The sequence below is a fragment of the Ambystoma mexicanum genome, chromosome 13 (genome assembly GCF_040938575.1).
Source record: "Ambystoma mexicanum isolate Mex_15411 chromosome 13, UKY_AmexF1_1, whole genome shotgun sequence".
Lineage (NCBI taxonomy): Eukaryota > Metazoa > Chordata > Amphibia > Caudata > Ambystomatidae > Ambystoma > Ambystoma mexicanum.
This window is the reverse complement of record NC_090938.1, coordinates 507,309,388-507,318,919: the sequence shown is the minus strand read 5'-3', so window position 1 is coordinate 507,318,919 and position 9,532 is coordinate 507,309,388. Positions and strand designations below refer to the sequence as shown.

The 9,532-nt window shown below is 43.5% G+C and overlaps 1 pseudogene; it reads right to left on the bottom strand.

Moving 5' to 3' along the window:
* Window positions 1-2,953: 2,953 nt before the first annotated feature.
* LOC138520438 (amine oxidase [copper-containing] 3 pseudogene) overlaps window positions 2,954-9,532 on the bottom strand; it is a 60,513-nt pseudogene continuing 53,934 nt past the window's right edge.

Genomic DNA, 9,532 nt, shown 5'->3' with positions numbered 1-9,532 from the left:
GGCCATCTTGTTTACCTAATTCTCTGTTAATACTGTTTTTCCTTAGTTGGCTATTTTATCCATTTGCATCTACAGCCAGGTGGTTTGGTCTGTTTAGTTTTTGTGTGATAAATATTTCTCTACTCAACACGACAGACTTGCCACAGGCTTACAGGGAAGAAGGTTCAGTTCCAGGTTCCCTGTCATTTTCCTGGAGTTCCACAGGGACAATTAAGTTGCAGGTTCCAAATGGTTCTTATAGGGGAGCAGGGCAAGTGTTCAGTTCCAGGGTCTCTGTATTCCCCATGAACATATGTCGAGAGCTCAATTACAGTTTTTGTAGATCTTGCATAGGCCTACATGGGGAGTGTTCAGTTCCAGGATCCCCCTTCTTCCCATAGGCTTACAATGTGGATAGATGTGGGCTCAGTTCCAGGTTCTCTGTATTCCCCATAGACGTAAATGAGGAGACTTGTGGTCTAGGTTCTCCCAATTTCCCATAGGGTTTCATAGGCAGAGTTCAGTTCCAAGTTGTCTATATTTCCCATAGGCTAACATTGTAGCTGAGGGGGCACAGTTTCAGGGTCCCTGTATTACCCACCAAGACAAACACGTTGCCCCTGAGCTATCCTTCCCCCCACCAGACGATAGGTGTGTGGCATTTAAGTTGGCCAAACCCAGATTTTGCTGCCTGGCAAAGTAATCTGTACTCTTATAGCCCTTCCAGAGCTGTCTGAGTGCTTAAACAGGTTTGAAACAGGAGTACTGTTCCCAGCCACAGCCCCCGCGTTGCATGTGGCGCAGAGTTGAGGCGGGAGAACTCACAGAACAAGAGCTGGGCCTCTCCTATACTGGCTCAAGATGAGCGACTATGCGGGTGGACGGTGTGCGCCCACTTTATTGAGAGGGTGGACACCATACCCCCCTGTGTGTTTAAGAAAGAAGTGAAAAAATAAAAAAATAATAACAGCAGCCTGCTGTTCTACCCTGGAGCCTCCGAAACAAGACACTTAGCTCTCACCTTCCTTCCCTCTTTCTCTTGTATGTCTTTGTCGGTCTATTTTGTTTGTCTCCCCATATGTCCACTTTCATTTCCCCTAATCTATTAATTGAAGACTGGTTACTATATTTAATGTTAAATGTATGCTACTTTCATCTATTATGCAAGTTAAAATATGTATCATGATCCAATCTGTTTAATGCATGATTTTTATTTTTATTGATTTTTTTCGCTGGTTAATATTATGAACTTCTGTTCACTTTCTATTTAGTACAAACTCCTCTCAAAGTCTGTAATTGCTATAATAAGTATTATCTTTATTACATTAAACAACAAAAATTATTAAAATAAAAAAAAGAAGATCACGACAAGCATTTGTTTTGGCGCTGCAATATCTCGCATATTGCTATCTTATTATACACGACTTATTTTGTTACAGGTTCCCAGATTTAAAAGCTGCGTACATTTTATATTTAAGCAGCAATGTAATTTGAAAAGCTGTTTTCTTGGCAAAAGCGTTTTTGGTCCTTTGTGGGGGTTTTTTCAATTGAGAAAGACAAACCTGAATGAAATGTGCATATTTCACTTTGACGCCCCGTGATGTCACTTCCCAATTCACGTCAGGGTTCCCCACTTTTTTTAGGATACCAGCCCTGCTCCTATTACAGCAGATAGAAACCGCCTCTCCACACTTCTTTTTCGTGGAATTGATGGGATGTGTTAGCACGATGCACAAAGGCCAAGTGAATGTGGGCATCACAGATGGGATGCGCTTTTCCCCTCACAAAGCATCGCGCCAGGGGGGCATTCTGCGAGCCTGTGCTCTTTCTAGATAATCAAACCTGTTACGTTAATTTGCCACTGTCAGGCTGTCTTAAAACAAAACACAGGGAGATATGTGGAAAAGGGGCTACTTCTTCAGTTGTTTTCTGCAGGCCATTTGTACTTATCAATAAGGTACATTGTTTCAAAAAGTGTAAAGTCGCTTTCTAAACTTTTTCAAAGTATAGACGTTAAAAGCATTTTAAAAGAAGATGGGATGGCATAGTCCATATTAAACAAGCGTTGCATTGCTTTCTACACCAAAGCCTATGCGTTTTCCAAATACCAAAAACAACAGAATTTGTAAGGTGTTCCTAGCCCGCAACTGAACATGGAGGGCCTGATTCATGGAAGTGTTTTATAATGGTGCAATCCCATAGGAAACGTTCCATGTATCAGTTCCCAGAGAGTTTGTTTGCAGGTTTGAAACTCATAAAATATCAGTGGACTGCAACCTGCGGCTCTCGGATGTTTTGGACTACGAATCCCAAGATCCCTCATCATTGACTTGGCATGCTCGAGCTAATGGTAGCTTTATTCCACTCCAAATCATCTGGAGAGCCAAGGTTTGCAAGCCTCTGTCATGAACCAAAATGACGTCATTTCTTCAGGAACAGCCCCTCCACTAACACAGACTAAGCCTTTAAATTTGAAACCCCTGTACCTTTAAACTTTTGCATGAGGACCTTCCATACAAATGAGAGAAGCATGCCGACATTTTGGACAATCTTTCTGGAGACGGGACTTGGGCAACACTTTAATAAATAAACACATACAGGTCGATGGTGAGGCTCAGAGAAAATTCACCATGACTGTTCTGACCCTGTGGACTCCACTTGATCTCAAGCTCTGTTATTGCTATTACACTCGATAAATGGTCGATACTAATAATAGGTAATAAAAATAGGTCGATAAATGAGTACCAACTTCGGTTGGGTGATATTGTATGTAAATATGTGCTCTGTAAAGCGCTTTGGATTAAGGCGCTATATAAATAACACATCATTATCATTATCATTACACTAGGAGACCCATCCAAATCTGTTCCTGATTTGCACTCACGCTCCACCAACTGGATGGTAGTGCCATGCATCTAGCGCCCTTCACTCGGCAATGAACCTATTTCTATAATAAAACGGTGCTCTGTGTTCTTCAACAGCCATCGCGCTGGTTAAAATGGCAAGACATACCTGCTATGTCCAAGTCGACTTTGTAGTTGATGGTATGGGTGTGAAGTGTCCCCAGAGTGTGTTCACCTAATCTGTTCCCATAGTTCAGGCCATCCGAGAAGTAAAACGATGATTGGATGTACCCCGTAGCATGGACCCTGGACTCAATAGCTCCATTTTGGTAGAAAAGGAAATCAAACACATAGTCGTAGTTGCCCAAGGTGGAGATCGACCGAATGACTAGAACTGAGCTTGGAAGCCCTCCATAGTAACCAGAGTGGGATTTGGAAAAGTGGCGCCTTAGCGGCATATCAGCATTGTGCTCAAAGATGCAGATGGCGTTTCGGTTCTTGACTGGCTTCACGCCATCAAAGAAATAGTCATAATCCATGTAAGTGGCCAAGTAGGGGCAGTCAACACCTCTGACCAACTCAAAGGCAATCTTTCCTAATCCAAAGCTACTGTCCATGAATCTGTTTGTCATACTACCAGGGGCGTTGGAGCCGTACAAAGCCATTGCTTCCTGGACACTAACTTCATAGGCAACCCTTTCCCCTTTAAACCTTATGTCAAAGAGATGCATCCCTGAGTACACATTGATGCCAAAGGCAAAGCTCCAAGACTGGAAGAGCACCTGGTTGTTTTTGATACTATAACGTGGTCCATTCGGCTCAAACTGTAAGGGCATGGCAGCTCTTTGCTTTGACCTAGTTTTTAGGGTACCCATTTCCTCTCCTTGGGGGAAATTAGGGATTTTGACAACATTCACCCGATTGGCCTTGAACTCACCCTCCAGCTCTTCCATGCTGCCGTAGTACTGGCCATTGTAGAAGACCTTGTCTATAGTCCACTGAGACGCATTTAGACTCTGGTGGTCCATCAGTATTTCAAGGCCCACTGGGTGAATGTAGTATCCACTGCCAGGGGTGTCCTGGCAAACAACGAGCCAGCTCCTCCGCTCTCCAGACTGAAAGCCTCGGGGTGCTGAGTACATGAAGGAAACATTCCTTTCACTGGGGACTCCCAAAACCTGACTGAAAAATTGTGGTGCTTTAGGAACCTCTACCAGCCCAAAGTGTGAGCTCATCAATGTGAACTCCTTGCTGGTCACTGGTCTGCGGTAGTAGGGGAGGCCTGCTTTATATTTTGCCAAGGTGACATCCCTGCTGTAGGTCGGATTAGGGAGCGGGCCCACAACAAATTCTGTGATATTCGGTTTATCCTGGGCACCAAAGAAAACCACAGCGAGTGCCTCTCTCGTTGGCGCCTTTCCAGCCCTATCCAAGAACCTTAGGGTCTCATCCTTCTTCGGAAGTTGCAGGTCAATAGAGTAAAGGCAGTTCTCGAAGGGGTATGCATTAGGACAGTCCAGGAGGTCAACCCCAAAGCACTTCTTGAGGAAGTCCTTGACTTGGAAGAATTCAGGTAGTTTTAAGTTCGAAAATACCAGGCTCTTGTCATTGTGCTTGGTGGCCAGGCTCTTGTCATTGTGCTTGGTGGTGGTGTGGCTCTGTGGAGTAGGTCCACAGGCATTCGGCATGGCTACTGACATCCGGGTGGACACCAGGGTCAGAAGCATAAGGGCAATCTCCCAATTCATCCTCTCCATTGCGTTTCCAGCAGGGAAAAGATCAAGGATCGCCTTGCAGAGTAGGACTTCAATTGTGCAGCGCCTATTTAAGAGGCTAGTTATCTGCAAGGAATCTAAGAGGTGGAGTTAAGAGCTTAGATCTTTTGGAACAGAATAAGGAATGTTTTTTTTTCTCAGAGTGTAACCAGATCCGATGGGATTGTCTTTACAGTGGTGTCGAAACATGAAACCTGAAATTCCAGATTCACCATTAATGAAGACATTGGGCGTACTCTCCACCTACAGCTATGAGACAAAAAGGTTCTCTTGCAACAATTATATGAAAAAGAAAGCTGGTACAGTCTTATGAAAGGTGAGACTGGCAAGAAGCCTACAGAGCCCCATGGACATCGCTTTCCTCAGCTAGAGAAGAGTCTCTGTACTGACGGCACAGAACTGACAGCCTGCATGGTCCAAGAAAACCCCATGCGACAGAGATTGGACTTTGCCTTAACCTCACCCACCTCGCCCACCTGCCCTCTTCTCCCATTAATCCTACCTGCATCCATCGCTACATACATACACCATGTCCAATAATTACCTATGCATATGCTATCGCAGAACTGCTTCTATCCTAAGTCCCTCTCACGTTACACCTTGCGTAGTGCTCCATTTCTCTCTCGATAGATGTATGCCCAGGAAAAGCAAAATATACATTTTTATTTATTATGGTGCAATTTGGTAAAAATTAAACCTTACACAAATTAATAATATCAAATTTGAAAATTATTAAGAAAACGTAAATTTAAACAATATAGATGACATTCAGTACAAAAAATCATAAAACTATAATCATGTACATTAAAGTTACTTTCATTGATTATTTCATTAGGATTTCAAAATCGTATGTTCTGCCAAGGGGCACAGCTATTCACTACGGTTCTTATTTTCTCCCACAGGGCACAGCGAGCCAACATGCACAGCCATCCAGTAAGGTTTTTGGGATCTTCTGAAGGTGCTGCCACCCACTAAGGTGCTCCTGCTCTTTCACAAGGTGCAACTGAGACTAAGCCACTCAGGCTCGATCACAGCGTGTAACCACCCCATAGGATATATTGCTCATTCAAAGGGTGCAGCCATCCACCATGGTTCTAATTCCTTCCCGGAACAAGACCATCTACTTGGATCCCGCCAATCCAGTTTCAGACCCAAGACACAGTACAGAAACAATCCTCCTCAATATCAAAAAACAACTGGACAACATCCGTGACTCAGTCAACCTTGCCTTATTGCTCCTCCTCAACCTCTCCACCGCCTTTGATCTCATTCACCAAGACATCCTATGCCAAAACCTCATAACGAAGGTTCACTTAGAGCATGAGGCCACCTGCTGGATTAAATCCTTCCTGTCCAGTTGCACCTCAAAAGTCTTCTCTAGATAAACTGTTGCAGATCCTACCACTGTCCATTACGGAGTCCCGCAAGGTTCCTGCATCTCCCCCACTCTCTACAATATTTACACCAAACCACTAATTGACCATCTGAACAGTCTCTGCATTTCTTATACCAACTTCGCTGACAACACCCAGATTATTCTCCCCATTACAGGCAATCACTCTCAAGACTCTGCCACAATCAACCAAATCTACAGTATAATCCAGAACTGGATAGCCACGCACCATCTCTGCCTCATCGATGAAAATACGAAATTACACATCCTGAGCTACCCCAACCGCCTGAAAAATCTGGACCCAGCTTTTTCAGCCTTCACTATCAACGGCAACACCATCCTAGTTTCGAAACATGTTCGAGCGTATACTTGGACTTTGACCTCAACCCGTCAAAACTCATGAACACCCTCATCTACTCGGCTGCCAACACAACTGAAGAAATGTAGGATTCTCAGGCTCTTGGGTGGGTTCCAGTACAGTTCCTTTATTACAGCATCAGTACATTTACATTAAGATAATACATAGATAATTCAGAGTGTCTAGAACCTTGTCTGCATACATTCTCTCATTCACAGCCAACATTCTCTCTTACATCACCAAGCTTCCCCATCCATCCCAAGCACTATACAACATATCTCCCCTCCTTCCAGATCTCACCATAACACAACAAAGCACATCACAACACCTCACACACTCACCACTATTAATATCAGGCGCACACTGGGTGAGCATAGAATTTATTAAATGAAATGGGGCGACACCAACTACTATGCAAGAACACAAAGGCAAGTGGGAGCCATATGTCTTTACCCTCCCACATAGCAAGCAGGCACCGTTCATAAAATAACACTCCTCCCAGGCACACTACAGCATGCATAGCCAGATATCAAGATCCTCTGAATCCACACCGCACCTCTCATCTTTCACCTTTTTTATGATATATGCAACTCTTCAACAATGCAGTGGACTCACACCCTATATCCACTGTTTTAAACAAAACATATAATCAACCGCTCTCCAATGGCTACCTCATAATACTACTGATGGTAGTCAACAGCATACACACACCTTTTTAGTTAGCGGTGCCGCTCTGCAGATACCGTAGCACTCCTCGCGGCTCCACACTACAATTTTGGGGCATAATTACACTGCCACACCCATACTCCAGGTGCAGACATACCCCTCACTTCCCAGAACATGTCAATACTAGAACACGTTGGGACACCAAAATCACTCTTGAGAACTCTTAGATTCACACCGTGTTAAACCATATCCACGTGACATGTGCAGCTATACACATCTTAGAACATTTAAGTCGATGGCTCTTTCTCAGCCCTAAACCTGAGATTCCTCAAGTTTTATTCTACCCCTCTCAACCCTCAGCACATCTGCTAAACACGTACTCAAATATGTGCAAAGATTATCAGTGTGCCAAATTTTTAGCTTAAAGTCCTTAGCTAATGTCAGCTTTTTTCTGAAATGCCTCAAACATGTTATTACTAAGCGCATTCTCCACGTTTGATACTGAGACACTGCGTATCTTATCCTCTGGGACCAGACAATCACTTTTAGACAAAAGATCAACGCAAATCTTGCAGCCCTATAGTCACAAACACTTCAACCTAACTACTAACAGTCCAATGTTCTCACTGAACATTGAACCTACATGTCATAATAGAGCTTACACCACAACCTTGCTTGAGCTTGCAATTACATCACACATCCAAATACATGACATTGCGTTCGTTAGCTCTTAAATCTACACCATTGCTAACTAACTTAATGCATGAATGCAGCACAGTTTTGAATACCTTACAACTAAAAGATTAGTTTTGCTCCCCTTTTTCTTTTTAAATGGGATAATATTCCATATCACACTCATCAGAGCAATAACGTAAATGACAAACGCTGCCATTTTACTATTTCCTGCTGGATTAAATCCTTCCTGTCCAGTTGCACCTCAAAAGTCTTCTCTAGATAAACTGTTGCAGATCCTACCACTGTCCATTACGGAGCCATATGTCTTTACCCTCCCACATAGCAAGCAGGCACCGTTCATAAAATAGCACTCCTCCCAGGCACACTACAGCATGCATAGCCAGATATCAAGATCCTCTGAATCCACACCGCACCTCTCATCTTTCACCTTTTTTATGATATATGCAACTCTTCAACAATGCAGTGGACTCACACCCTATATCCACTGTTTTAAACAAAACATATAATCAACCGCTCTCCAATGGCTACCTCATAATACTACTGATGGTAGTCAACAGCATACACACACCTTTTTAGTTAGCGGTGCCGCTCTGCAGATACCGTAGCACTCCTCGCGGCTCCACACTACAATTTTGGGGCATAATTACACTGCCACACCCATACTCCAGGTGCAGACATACCCCTCACTTCCCAGAACATGTCAATACTAGAACACGTTGGGACACCAAAATCACTCTTGAGAACTCTTAGATTCACACCGTGTTAAACCATATCCACGTGACATGTGCAGCTATACACATCTTAGAACATTTAAGTCGATGGCTCTCTCTCAGCCCTAAACCTGAGATTCCTCAAGTTTTATTCTACCCCTCTCAACCCTCAGCACATCTGCTAAACACGTACTCAAATATGTGCAAAGATTATCAGTGTGCCAAATTTTTAGCTTAAAGTCCTTAGCTAATGTCAGCTTTTTTCTGAAATGCCTCAAACATGTTATTACTAAGCGCATTCTCCACGTTTGATACTGAGACACTGCGTATCTTATCCTCTGGGACCAGACAATCACTTTTAGACAAAAGATCAACGCAAATCTTGCAGCCCTATAGTCACAAACACTTCAACCTAACTACTAACAGTCCAATGTTCTCACTGAACATTGAACCTACATGTCATAATAGAGCTTACACCACAACCTTGCTTGAGCTTGCAATTACATCACACATCCAAATACATGACATTGCGTTCGTTAGCTCTTAAATCTACACCATTGCTAACTAACTTAATGCATGAATGCAGCACAGTTTTGAATACCTTACAACTAAAAGATTAGTTTTGCTCCCCTTTTTCTTTTTAAATGGGATAATATTCCATATCACACTCATCAGAGCAATAACGTAAATGACAAACGCTGCCATTTTACTATTTCCCCGACATCATTTTGCTACCTAGGACACAATAAGCATTTTCTCACCTCTTAGATTTTTAAAGCTCGGGAATAACAGCTCTACACCAGATAACATTGTACCTTATTCTAGTCAGCACTTGATCGCCCCACTTCACGTTGGTACGCCTGCTTTCCCACTTCACGTTGGTACGCCTGCTTTCCCACTTCACGTTGGTACGCCTGCTTTCCCACTGCTCATTGGTACACCTGCTTTCCCACTGCTTGTTGGTACGCCTGCTTTCCCACTGCTCGTTGGTACACCTGCTTTCCCACTGCTTGTTGGTACGCCTGCTTTCTCACTGCTTGTTGGTACGCCTGCTTTCCCACTGCTCGTTGGTACGCCTGCTTTCCCACTGCTCGTTGGTACGCCTGCTTTCC